Source organism: Nyctereutes procyonoides, unplaced genomic scaffold, assembly GCF_905146905.1.
Source record: "Nyctereutes procyonoides isolate TBG_1078 unplaced genomic scaffold, NYPRO_anot_genome, whole genome shotgun sequence".
Taxonomy (NCBI): domain Eukaryota; kingdom Metazoa; phylum Chordata; class Mammalia; order Carnivora; family Canidae; genus Nyctereutes; species Nyctereutes procyonoides.
The window spans coordinates 22598855-22611981 of NW_026575121.1; the positions used below are offsets into that span (position 1 = coordinate 22598855).

The 13127-nt window shown below is 32.3% G+C and overlaps 1 pseudogene; it reads right to left on the reverse strand.

The window, feature by feature from the left end:
* Positions 1 to 12073: 12073 nt before the first annotated feature.
* LOC129516636 (transcription factor BTF3-like) lies at positions 12074 to 12687 on the reverse strand (annotated as a pseudogene).
* Between the last annotated feature and the right edge of the window lie 440 nt (positions 12688 to 13127).

Consider the following 13127-nt stretch of genomic DNA (forward strand, 5'->3'; position numbering starts at 1 on the left):
AAGAAAGAAAGAAAGAAAGAAAGAAGAAAGAAAGAAAGAAAGAAAGAAAGAAAGAAAGAAAGAAAGAAAGAAAGAAAGAAGAAAGAAAGAAAGAAGAAGAAGAAGAAGAAGAAGAAGAAGAAGAAGAAAAAGAAGAAGAAGAAGAAGAAGAAGAAGAAGAAAAAGAAAGAAAGAAAGAAAGAAAGAAAGAAAGAAAGAAAGAAAGAAAGAAGAAAGAAAGAAAGAAAGAAAGAAAGAAAGAAAGAAAGAAAGAAAGAAAGAAAAAGAAAGAACAAGCAGTCTCCAAATTCACATCTATACAGGTGTTCTTGATCTGAGTAATATGACCTACCTAATTTTCCACTGATTATGCAAATTGTCTATCTACCTTCTAAGGCCAAAGCAAAGGTGAGGTAGGAATTATGTAGAGAAGAGGGAAGAAAGGATGAGAGGGAGAGAAAAAGAAAGAGAGAGCTGCAGAGGGAAAAAAAACACACATAGCCCCTAGTGACTCAGCTACCTTAAAGCTCATCTAAGACAAAGAGGATAAGATCATATACAACACAAAAATGATTGAAAACAATTGAAATTCTTGTTCTTGTGGAGGTTATTGCTAGAGAAGCTGGTATGACTGGGACTATAGTCTGCAGAGCCATGTGACTCACACATTGAAAAATAATTTTCCTTTGGACATTCTAGTCCATTGTTGTGGTTTCATTACTATGATAAGACTTATTATTGATCCAGTGGCCTACAAAGATGATGACCACAAATTGATTTGTATTTCTCAGTGCAAACGTTTTTCTTTAAATGTGTGCTCATATGTATACATGTGCAACATAAAGACCTAGCATATGAGTCTGTTGCTGTATCTGTTTTTATAGAAAGAAACCTTATATGAGCATTTTAGTAATTCAGTGCCTGTTGGACCATTAACCTTATTTGGTTTTGACCTATAAGTTGTTTGTTTTGACCTATAAGTCTGCATAAATGTAGAGATAGGTCAGTTTATCTATAGCTGAGATTATAAAGTGATGTTCAGCCTATTACAGAAAGAATTCAATGTTGTTTGCTTTTGGCAATTCATTGCTATTATGAGGCAGCATTTCATTGGTTTATCCATCTCAGAGGTGCGTTGTTAGATTATCTCTGTTTTTAATGAGTACCTAGCCACATTTATGAAAATGGCTAAGGTTTTAGGGGTCAGTTTTGTCTCTTAATCAGAGGCATAATTTTCTTATACTGGAAACTTTAGGATTTGTCCCACATTATATGATTTTATATCAGAAAGACTCATTTCAAAGTGAGACAGGTTGGAAAACTATGACTTTAAAAAATTACTTAAATTGAAGTGTGTTTGACATATATGAGTTTTAGATATGCAACATACTGATTTGACAATTATATACAATGGGAAAGGCTCATCTAGCCTGAGTATAGTTATGCCTGAGTATAATTAGCATCAGTCACTAAAATTATTACAATATTGTTGACTATATTCTGTATGCTGCACTTCCAATCCCAATAACTTACTTATTTTATAACTGGAAATGTGAACCTCTTAATCTCCTTCACCTATATTGCCTATTCCTCCAACCCCCTCCCCTCTGGCAACTACTAGTTCTCTAAATTTACCAGTAGAAAGGCATCCCATCTATACTACACCCTCTATATTTTTAGTTTGAGGGGAACAGAAATTACTCATATAACTACATCACAACAAAAACTGCCTGGTCAGAGAACTCTCCTGATTAAAAACAAGAAGGCTTGGGAGCACAGTAACTAATACTAACTCATTCTTCTATTGAACTAACTCAGACCTAGTGAGCCAACTCTCTGCTAAGCCACCAAAAGAAGGGAAATGAAACTTCAGGACCATCTATCTAGACTTGCTGATTATATACATGCATTGCTACCCATACCTTTGGCTTTTAGGGAAATCAGTTTTACATATAGCCAAGAATATTCTGTATCCATAAAGGCTGTCAAAAAGAATAAATTTAAAATAATTTTCCATAACCAAAAATCCTGAGTTTCCAGATTGAAGAATTCTCTAAAAAACTGAGCACAAGAGATGAAAATATAGCTAAGTCAAGGAATATCAATGAAAATTTCAGAATATTGAGAATAAAGAAAATATCTAAAAGGTTCTACAGAAAAAGAAAAAAACAGCTCATATGCTAAGAATCAACAAGTAGATAGGTTTAAAGTTAATCAACAGCAATACTAGAAATCAAGAAAAGTGAAATAATGCCTTCAAAATCATAAGGGGAAATAATTTCCAATCCATAATTCTATACCAAACTAAAATGTCAAATAAGTGCTGTGATCAACTAGAGATATTTTTGGACATGCAAATTTAATTTTCCTTCTGTGCATCATTTAGAAGAAGCCACTGAATGAAATGCTTCCTAAGATGAGGAAGTAAAATAAGAAATAAGAAGACATTGGATTCAAAGCAAGAAAGAAAAGAAGCAACTCAGGATGAAAATAAAAGGAAACCCCAGAGTAAGAGTAGAATAACAGACTCAGAGAACATTGTCCACATTAAAGCAAGTCAGACGTTTCCAAGAGTGAGGTATCCAAGAATATTTAATTGAAAATACCTAAGATGTGTAAATGTAATGAGAAGAGGTTATGGCATGCAGGGAATAGGTGGCAGGATATGGCAGTTGGAGATAAATTTTGGGAAGTTACACTTAAAAAAAAACTAAACAAAAACGAGATATACTTTAGCTACACAGAAAACAGAAAATTAGAGAGAAAAGGAAAAGTAAACATGGTACTCTACATGGCTTAGCAGTGAACAGCATTTACATAATGGAGAAAGAGAAAGAAAAGAAAGGAAAGGAAGAAAAGAATTAGCAATATCCAAAGTGAAATACCTGCAGTATCAACAACACATTCACAGCTAGGGGGTAAGTAGTGTAAGTCATAATGGTCATAATACTTTCTTCTCTAAGCCTCTACAGTCCACAGAAAGCTTCGAGAACCACTGTTCTTCAAGCATCAGACAGAATTATTACACTTGGAGACCACACTGAATGGCATCATTGTTTTTAAGAAATCTTCTGAGAGAGGATCAAATTTTTTTTCTTCTCCTGACTGTATTATTTCAATTGTATAATTTTGACAGGCTTTATGGATACAGAATATTCTTGGCTATGTGTAAAACTGATTTCGCTAAAAGCCACAAGTATGGGTAGCAATGCATGTATATAATTAGCAAGTCTAGATAGATGGTCCTGAAGTTTCATCTCCCTTCTTTTGGTGGTTTAGCAGAGAGTTGGCTCACTAGGTCTGAGTTAGTTCAATAGAAGAATGAGTTAGTATTACTTACTGTGCTCCCAAGCCCTCCTGTTTCTAATCAGGAGAGTTCTCTGACCAGGCAGTTTTTGTTATGATGTAGTTATATGAGTAATTTCTGTTCCCCTCAAAATAAAAATATAGAAGGTGTGGTGTAGATGGGATGTCTTTCTACTGGAACTTGGCTATAACATTCATAGATCATCTATGCTCTGGCTAACCCACAGGATAATGAGTTTGGGGGATCAGGTGTCCTCTGCTACAAAGTTTTTCCTCAGCAAGTCCTGTATTTTAGACCTGTATCACTTTGTACTAGTAGTATATATCCATGAAGATTTTACATGACAGTATGGCGAGGCCTTGATAAGCTGAGGTACCATTTCAGTCAGGTAAATACTCAGTAATGCAAATGACTACTTGTCACTTTTTTCCTCAAGAAGTAAAATCCATGCTTCCCCTATTCATTCTGTTTTCTTTTATTTCACCGAAGGGATCAGCTTGTTTCAAAGGAAACAGCCCACAGGTTAAAGCCTGTGAGTGACCTGACTGAATAGTTTGTTTTATAGAATCTATCCTCTTATTCACTGACAATCCTCCCTATTTTTTGAGTTGTATAGAGTAGTAATTTTCTAAAATCTTTGTGGGACATAATTAGGATATTATAAAAGATTTGAATCTTTACATACTCATTTGGAATGAGTAAGGGCTTGGTGTACAGCTAGTATTTATAAATCTATAGCTAACATACACTGTTTTATAGCTAACATACACTGAGAACTTCTTTTTTGCCATTTATTATATTAAACTCATCGCAAGGAAAAATTTGGTAAGTTACCCAACAGCTCTATGAGAATCTATTATATTAAACTCATCGCAAGGAAAAATTTGGTAAGTTACCCAACAGCTCTATGAGAATCAGTAAATAAATGATACCCCTATAGTATAAAAAATCTAGATATATTAATTTACAATTTTAATATAAACAGTTATATTACTAATAAAATATATAGGTATCTCACCTTTGGTGAAGATCTAAGTATAAGAAAATGTTTATACTTAAAAAGAATAACCTCTTTGGACACAAAAATATAAAAATTCAGCACAGGACACTGTAAACAAGGTTTATATGTTAAACTGAAAAAAATCACTGTTAGGCATTTGACAATAAATTTAAATGCTTGGGTGTTAATATGTTGATAAGAAAATGAGGAACGCCAGAATAGAAAAATAAATGCCCCTGAGGGGGGCACTTGGCGGGATGAGCACTGGGTGTTATGCTATATGTTGGCAAATTGAACTCCAATAAAAAAAATTAAAAAAATAAAAATAAATGCCCGATTCATAACAGATATAAATCAACAAATGCACATCAGTGATAAAAACACAAAACATTTTGGAGCACTTGCTTTGTGCCTAAAAATATGTTCAGCAAAATTTTTCTTAGCAAAATATGCTCACTGCTTTTAATTCTCACCAAACCTCTCCATAAAGCAGACAGAGTCACACCAATTTTTCATATGAGGAAATTGAAGCAGACAAAAGTTAAATAATCTGACAAAAACTATACAACTAGTAAAGATTGTAAAAAAGAAGAAAAACCTATTTGACTTTGGCATTGGCAAATTAAATTACCATGCTTTGTTGAGAGTAAAGAGAAGTCTGTATTTTCAGATACTGTTGCTGGAAGGGTAAGTTATAAGAACATTTTTATGGGTAATATAATACCATATTAAGACATTATGTTATATTAACATGTCATTATAATATTAACAATTTTATCAATACTTATATTTTTGATCCAATAATCTGACTTCTAAGATATCTTAACAAAATTAGAACTATAAATTTGTATAAAATGTAAGATTTAGCTTTATTAATAATATTTTAAAATTAAAAGTATGTTAAGATCACAATAATAAGTATTTTGATAAATGTGTTGTTGAATTAAAAGAGAGTTTCAATAATTTTTAATTATATGGAGAAATGTTTGTGATAAGGAGAATAATAGATGTGCATGGGTGTAAGTGTGCATATGCATGCATGTATGCATATGTATGTTCACATATATATGATATACAACAAATGTATATATAAGACTATATATACAGTATAAAAATGATAGATATGGATATATAGTACATTCTCAATTTTTTATCATGTAACCACACATGTATAATTTTAAAAATTATTAAAATATTTGTAAGATTCTCATCAATGTGAGTATAGATTAATAAGAAATTTTTCATGTTTTTCATTTCTTGTAATCAGAAAATATAAAATTACTATAATCATGATTTATCCTTTTTCACTGATTAAGAAGGTGGCATGAGTTTAATAATTTATTTTGCTGAACTATAGGTATCTCTCAAAATTCATATAAATCACTATGTGGCATTAATTGTGCCAATTAAAGATCTCCTAACTCTCTTAATACTGTAACTTTTAGTGTCCTCTCATTTTGACTCTGGGCTTATCTATGTGAATCGTTTGGCCAACTGGTTATTATTAGCAAGCATGAAATATGCAAGGGCTTGCAAAGTATGTGCACTTACCCTGTTGCTGCTCATTGAATGAGTGGGCATGCTCCTTCTTGAACCTCTGCCATAACCATGAGAATACAGCTAGAATGTTATAAGAATGTAAACACATGGAAAAGAGCCAAGTGTACCGACAGAGACCATTCTACCTGCCAGTCATAGTCAGTAGTCTACTGCCAATCAACCTTAAATGCATGAATAAGCCCAGCTAAATTCCACCCCAAGATGGCCCATATAATCACAACTCCTTACCCACCCATGCTTCCCATGAGAAATAATAAACTATTTTTTTTTTTATTTTAAGTCACTCCATTTGGGTTGTTATGCATCATTATGTTAGCAATAGATAATTGATCTTGTTTGCATGGGAAGTCTATGTTGGTCAATATAGTAGAGACAGGGGAAGGATTGGGTTATTTTGTTTATAAAAAGAAGACAGAGAAACTGAAAATCTAGGATACTGGAGTTAAATAAATGGAAATATTCACTTCTAGAATATATGCAGATATATCAATGTGTATTCCAAGAATGTGTCATCTTGCTAAATGGTCAAATAGCTGTATACTGTGAATATTTTTAATTTCCAAGATGTTTTCTATAGTTTATTATATATGTCTAACACTCTTAAGAGTAAATACCTTATTATTTGTGTGGTTGCTTTTTATGTTTCACAAAGAATTGGTTCTCTTAGCCCTAAATGTGATACTCTGTAGAATCAATTCCTTTTGTATTTCAGGTGGATATTTGACCCAAAGAGTACTGCATCTATTTTGCACAAATTTATCTTAAGACAAAATTGTTGAGTAAGTCTAATTCCTCAAAAGATAAAATCCTGTGAAGTCATTTGAAATCATTACTAAAATACAATATCTTCATGAAAAATCAACATAACAAGAAGATGCTGTAAAAAGTTTTAAAAATAACACATGCCTGAAAGTAAAGGCTTTTAATTTATGTCTATACATTTCCAGACTTTCATTATTTGTCTGATAACTAACGCACACAGACTTGGGTTAATAATTCACCTTGTGGTTTTTAAAACAGTGTTTTAAATTGTATTTTAAATCACTGACCTATATCCATAGTAATAGGAGAAGTATTGCTAATTCATCAAAAACATTGGTTCATACAACACTAGGAGATATTTAATTCAGCTTAACTCTTGTTGTGCTTGTAGTCACACTGTTGGTTCATAGAACACTAGGAGATATTTAATTCAGCTTAACTCTTGTTGTGCTTGGAGTCACAGTGTTGGTGCTCGGATTACTATTCAAGTCTCTTGGCTACTCATTTGGTGCGTCTTGCACTAATCTTTTCTCACTCATATATTATTTACATTTCAGGGCTAACCTAAGGCAATTAAATAATATTTTAAGTGTATCCTCAACAAGAGGTATGGCTATATCTATATGTTAATAGACCACAAGTCAAACAAAAAATATTTTGTAGAGAAGTATAATTGGTACATATACATATATTTATGCTCACTTTATTATGATTTGCTTAAGAAAAAAACTGTTTTTTGTTTTGTTTTGTTTTACCTCAAATGATCACAATGAAGAGTTTTCTCTTTATATTATCTAATGGGTAAAAAGAACATTCCTTCCAGAAAGACTACTTTCCTACTCCTCCCTTAGCCATCTGTTATTTATATAGATGTTTTTAATCTATTTGTCCCACATCATCTCCTATAGAGATAGAATGTAAAGTCCTTTCATGTCTTTGGATTGTGGATGATGATTCATGTATTAGAAGGCATGTGTTGAAGTGCTTACAAACTCTTAACTCATTTACTCCTCATAACAACTATATGAAGTAGGTATTGATTTTATACTAATTTCACTTATGTGAAAACTGAGGTACAAAGAAAGTAAATAACTTGACTGATGTTATACAATGAAGAAATGGGAGATAATGAGAAAGTCAGACTGTCTGTCTCCAGGGCTAAGCTCTTAACCTTTTTCTCTGTGACCACTGAAACGTTACTCATCTTACCTATCTTTGGCTTGTTTATATTTCTATAGAGCTTCACTATGCATTTTACTGTGAGGGCTTCAGAATTTTAAGATTGTTTTTCAAAATTATTCAGTGAAGTAAATATTTTCATTTGATGCTGAGTTTGCAATGGTAGGGAAGAGCATGTTCTTAGTTTTCTGGTATTGCTATGTTATTGAGAATTATTATAATCTGTGCCAGATTTTTTTTGTCTCTAGTTGTCAGTATATAGGCAGTTTATTAGATAGTTCTGTTAGAACATTTGTAGAGGCTCAAAGATTAATAAAGGGTAACAGCTCCTTTAGATCATTAGAAGCATATTGGTATCCCTGTGCAGATGATTAGTTTCATTGGTTGCAATAGACAAAACAGCCACAACAAAAAAAAATCAACTTTCAGTTTAACTACTATAGGTAAACGCTCAGATTGCCATTGTCACCACCTGAGAACAAGCCTATATGAAGGCTGCCTCTAATATTCACTAATGTTACTATACAGCAAAAGAATATAAATTTACTCATCTCTCCTGAAAAGTTGTATTTTTTTTAATCATTTTACATTTTTAGGAAGAGAGAGAGCAAGAGCAAGAAAGAAAGGGAAAAGAAACAGAGCTGATAAACCCTTCCATATTTATGAAGCAACTATAGTAGGTTGAAACTATATATTTTAAAAAAAATCTCACTCTAGTGTTGTAGAGTTTCTATATGAGAAATATCACTCTGGTTATTTAGGAAAGAAGCTTCAGATGCTTAGCTAAAATAACTTGAGATTTCATTATGGATACTGCTGTAGGGAGACTAGGTTCTGTCAGAAGTTACTAGAAGTTAACTGTAGGGGAGGTGGGGAGGTGGACGGGGTAATTGGATGATGGGCATTAAGGAGGTTACTTGATATAATGAGCATTGGGTGTTATATGCAGCTTATGAATCACTAAATTTGAGCCTGAAATTAATAATACACTATATGTCAACTAACTTGAATTTAAATAAAACAAAACAAGAAGTTAACAACTGTATTGGATGGAGGTAAATTATGCTAAGAATATTGTAAATATGTTAATTAAAACAATGTAATGTTATTTTTTACATTTACATAGAATATCAACAATATATACAAATATATTTCACTGAATGTAAAGTTTGTTTGGGAAAGTTTGGGTAAATGTAAAAACTGGTATATTGAAACAATTTTGGAATTTTAAATGACTGTAAAGTCTTACTATAGAATTCTTGCAGGCCTATTAGGTTTAGCCAGTGAAAAATTTCTGTTAGAGTAGAAAGAGAGGGATAAGCAGAAAGACATAAGAATTAAAGAAAAACCATGGGGACAGCAGACTCTACGCTATCTGATAAAGTAATTCATTATTTTTCTAATAAGGTAATCATAATATATGCCAAATATGTAATCGTATTTTGGGCACACACATATAACTTACATTAGTTGCTTTTTTATTTAAAAAATAATTTTATCTATTTTTGTGCCCAAAAAGTGGGTCAGTACTCTCATACTAAATCTTGATGCTTGCTTGTTATCAGGTGAGGAAAGCATACAGTCATATTATTGACTTGGGAATCAGGGCTGTATTTAAAATAGTTTATCAGATTTAGATTACTAATTTAATTACAGTGCGCTCTGTGATAAATAATTACATTGTGTCCCATAAATTATCTCATGAGTCTCTATATTGATACCTTTGACATATGTGCAGAGCTCAAACTTCTCCAAGACACTGCTAATTTATAACTACAATATCTTTAAAAAATAAAACCAAAAAGAAGATTTTCTTCACAATCATTAGGATTTTCTGGGGCTAAGAAATAAAATATTAATATAGAAAGAGAAATTCAGTGTAATATAATCAGGTATGGAATAGGATGTATTATGCAATGACTTCGCCATTGACCTACCTGAGGTAGGTGTTAATTAAGGAAGAGGCCAAAGATTCTTTTTTATTAAGAGGACACAGCAAAGAACACTATTAAGTGGACCTTATGAATAAGATTAAAATGAAATATATTTTTATTGCAATTTACACTTTAAAATTCTATCAACTTTTATGTCAAACTAAAATTCTTGCAAAACATGATAGAAATCCCTACCTTATCAAATTCTTTTTCCACCAAATTTAATTCCATAAATCCCAGGTGCTCCCAATGAAAGCAATCTCAATCTCTATGAGCTAATATTTTTCTCAATTTCTACAAGATTAATATTTTTCTCACACTGCTTGAAGTAAGTTGAAAGGACATTAGGTTTGGGAATGAAACTGAAAACGGCTGCTTTCAGACTTGTATTATTCAATTTTTTATAAAAGATTTTATATATTTATTCATGAGTCACAGAGAGAGAGAGAGGCAGAGACATAGGCAGAGGGAGAAGCAGGCTCCCCAAGGGGAGCCCGAGGTAGGACTCCATCCTGGAACTCCAGGATCACACTGCTGAGCAGAAAGCAGAACTTAACCGCTGAGCCATCCAGGCATCCCTCAGACTTGTATTAGTTTCCTATTGGTATATATAACAAATTAACACAAATTTAGTACTCAAAAATGACACAAATTATTATTTTATAGTTCTGGAGGCCAAAACTCTACAATCAGACTCACGGGACTCAAGTCAAGGTGTGGCTAGGATTGATTCCTTCCAGAGATTTTTTCTTTTTTCTTTTTTTTAAAGATTTTATTTATTTATTCATGAGAGACAGAGAGGGAGGCAAGACATAGGTAGAGGGAGAAGCAGACTCCTCAAAGAGAGAAAGAGATCCCAATGCACGACTTGATTCCGGGATCACTCCCTGAGCCAAAGACAGATGCTCAACCGCTGAACCATCCAGGTGTCCCCCTTCCATAGTTTCTTAAGGATGAATCCATTTTCTATTTTTAGCTTCTAGGAGATTCTTGAAAATATGTTTTCTCCTCATTTTATTTAAGCTATCACTGGCAGGGATTTTAATATCCATATTTCTACAGTCTATTTATTTACAATAATCTATTTTTCTCTTAGTAGCATACCTTCTGCTCATTATGTAATTCCAAAACCACTTCCACATTTTGAAGGTATTCCTTACAATACTGTTCCATTTCTGATTTAGGATTTAGAACAGATGAATTGGACAAGTGGATTAACAGGATGAATAGGGATAGATAAGCTATTTTTATAATTATATGAATGGAATTGATAAGGCTCTAGCCTTGATATCAATGATGAAATAGGATGTCAACAATAGATTGAATGTAAAATTAAGATAGTAATGCTGTCCAAACTTGTAAAAATATAAATAAGATTAGAAATAATTTATAAAAAGTATCAGGTACAAAGAAGTATTTAATTAATTGTAGTTATAATAATCATTCTACATAGTCTGGAGCAAAATTTTCATTTCTACATAAATCTTAATTTTTAAAATGATAGTATAAGAATTATTACAATAATCATGTTTACATTTAATGAAATAAAAGCAATACCACTTGACTTTAGATTTGTGATTGTAGTTGAAGTCAAACTAGTTTCATTATTTTATAAAAGCTGACATTGGATATACTAAATATAAATCCTTCAAGAAAATAATTATTACATGTAAGTTATTTAAATATCAAGCTGAATTACAATTTTTTTAGAATTTTTGTAGAGAAAAAAGCATATTTTATTTAGTCTCCTCAGATTTATAGCAGAGAAGACAGCAAAAAATATGCAAGAGAAATTTCGATGTTTTTAAAAGTCTTGTGAATTTGAAACTCCTTAAGATATTCAATAATGATACAATTAGTAATATTTTAATGCATTTTACATTGATATGGTGCACAGTTCTGCTATTCCTCTAAAATGTAAATATTACATTACATTATATTACATTATTATGACTATTTCACATAAACCAGTTACAAAAAGGGCTCTAAACAAAAATTAAAAAAAACTTTGCCTCATAATTAACTTGACATTATTTGAAAAGTTTTTAAATTGAAGGAATGCTTCAGATTAGAAGACTCAGTTTAAAAAGAAGAGAAAACAAATGAAATGTTTTGCCTTTGTATGTATTCAAATTTTTTAAGAAAAAATATTTAGAATTGGTTCATTGCTTAATTTTTGTATGTATCTTTTCATTTATTTTTCACATTTAGTTTTTTTTTCCCTAGGCAAAGAACTTTATTAACCTTGTTTCAAACTTTATTCCCAGGCTTCTTCAGCTTAATTGGCTGCAAAGAATGAATTGTGTATAAGCAAAAACTGAAAAGAGCTGCAGCGTCCAACGGACTTGGGCTTAAAAATATTAGAGATCTAGATTTTACCAGATCCATGAACACAATTTTAAAAAGCAGTCATAATATAAAATAGCAGCTCCCAGTAACTTCTTCAAGTTTTATCTTCTTCAGAAGTTGACTCAATTCAGTTTGCTTCATTCTTGGAAGCTTCATCAAAATTCTCCACAATATCTGGAACTTCATCATCATCATCCTCTCTGGTAGCAAGTGATGCTTTTCCATCCACAGACTGTTTGGGCAGAGCTTCAGCCAGTCTTCTTAAACTAGTCAGACTGTCTGCACCAAGCTGCTTTAAGATCCTGGGTAGCATTTCTGTCAGCTGCTTTGTCTCAGTATGGCCTGTAATGGTGAAAGTGTCCGCTGCCAACGATGCCTGAACTTTAGGGTTGTTAAAGTGGATCACTGTTCCTTGGTTTGTGAACATATTCACTTCTTCAATACCAGAAATAATTGTTTACCCCTAACTTCTTTAAGGAGAACTGAAGTTTTTTATCATCTGCTGAGCTGTTCTATGAACCACCTTCTTCTTTTTGGGGAGCAGTTCCTTTCCCACCAATGTGCACTTATGCTTGCAGTTTGGCGAGTTTCTCCTGGTTCATGATAATTTCTTTCATCTTGTTGCAGCGCAAATGGGAGCGCAGGGGACTAGGGTTGACCCTCAGGGGGTCTCAGGGGAACCAGCTGAGATTTGGTGCACACAGGTGGGGACACAAGATACACACATTTAGTTTTAGATTTTATTTTTTTAGAGTAGAGGTTTTTCTGCTAGATCCTGTAGGGACCAAATTACACTATAAGTGTACTACTGAGACTTTGCATTATACAACTTCACTCAAAAGTATAAGATACTATATGATGTAACCCATTTACTTCCCATCCATGTGCTCATTTTTAATGGAAACTAACATAGTTTATATTTTAATATAACCCACAATACGGCTGTTGCTTGCATTTGTCTTATGCTTTCAAAGAAATTAAGATGAAAATGATAATATCTTATACTTAACCCAGTATTTACTATTTATTGTGCTGTATACCTGAGGTTCAATCACCT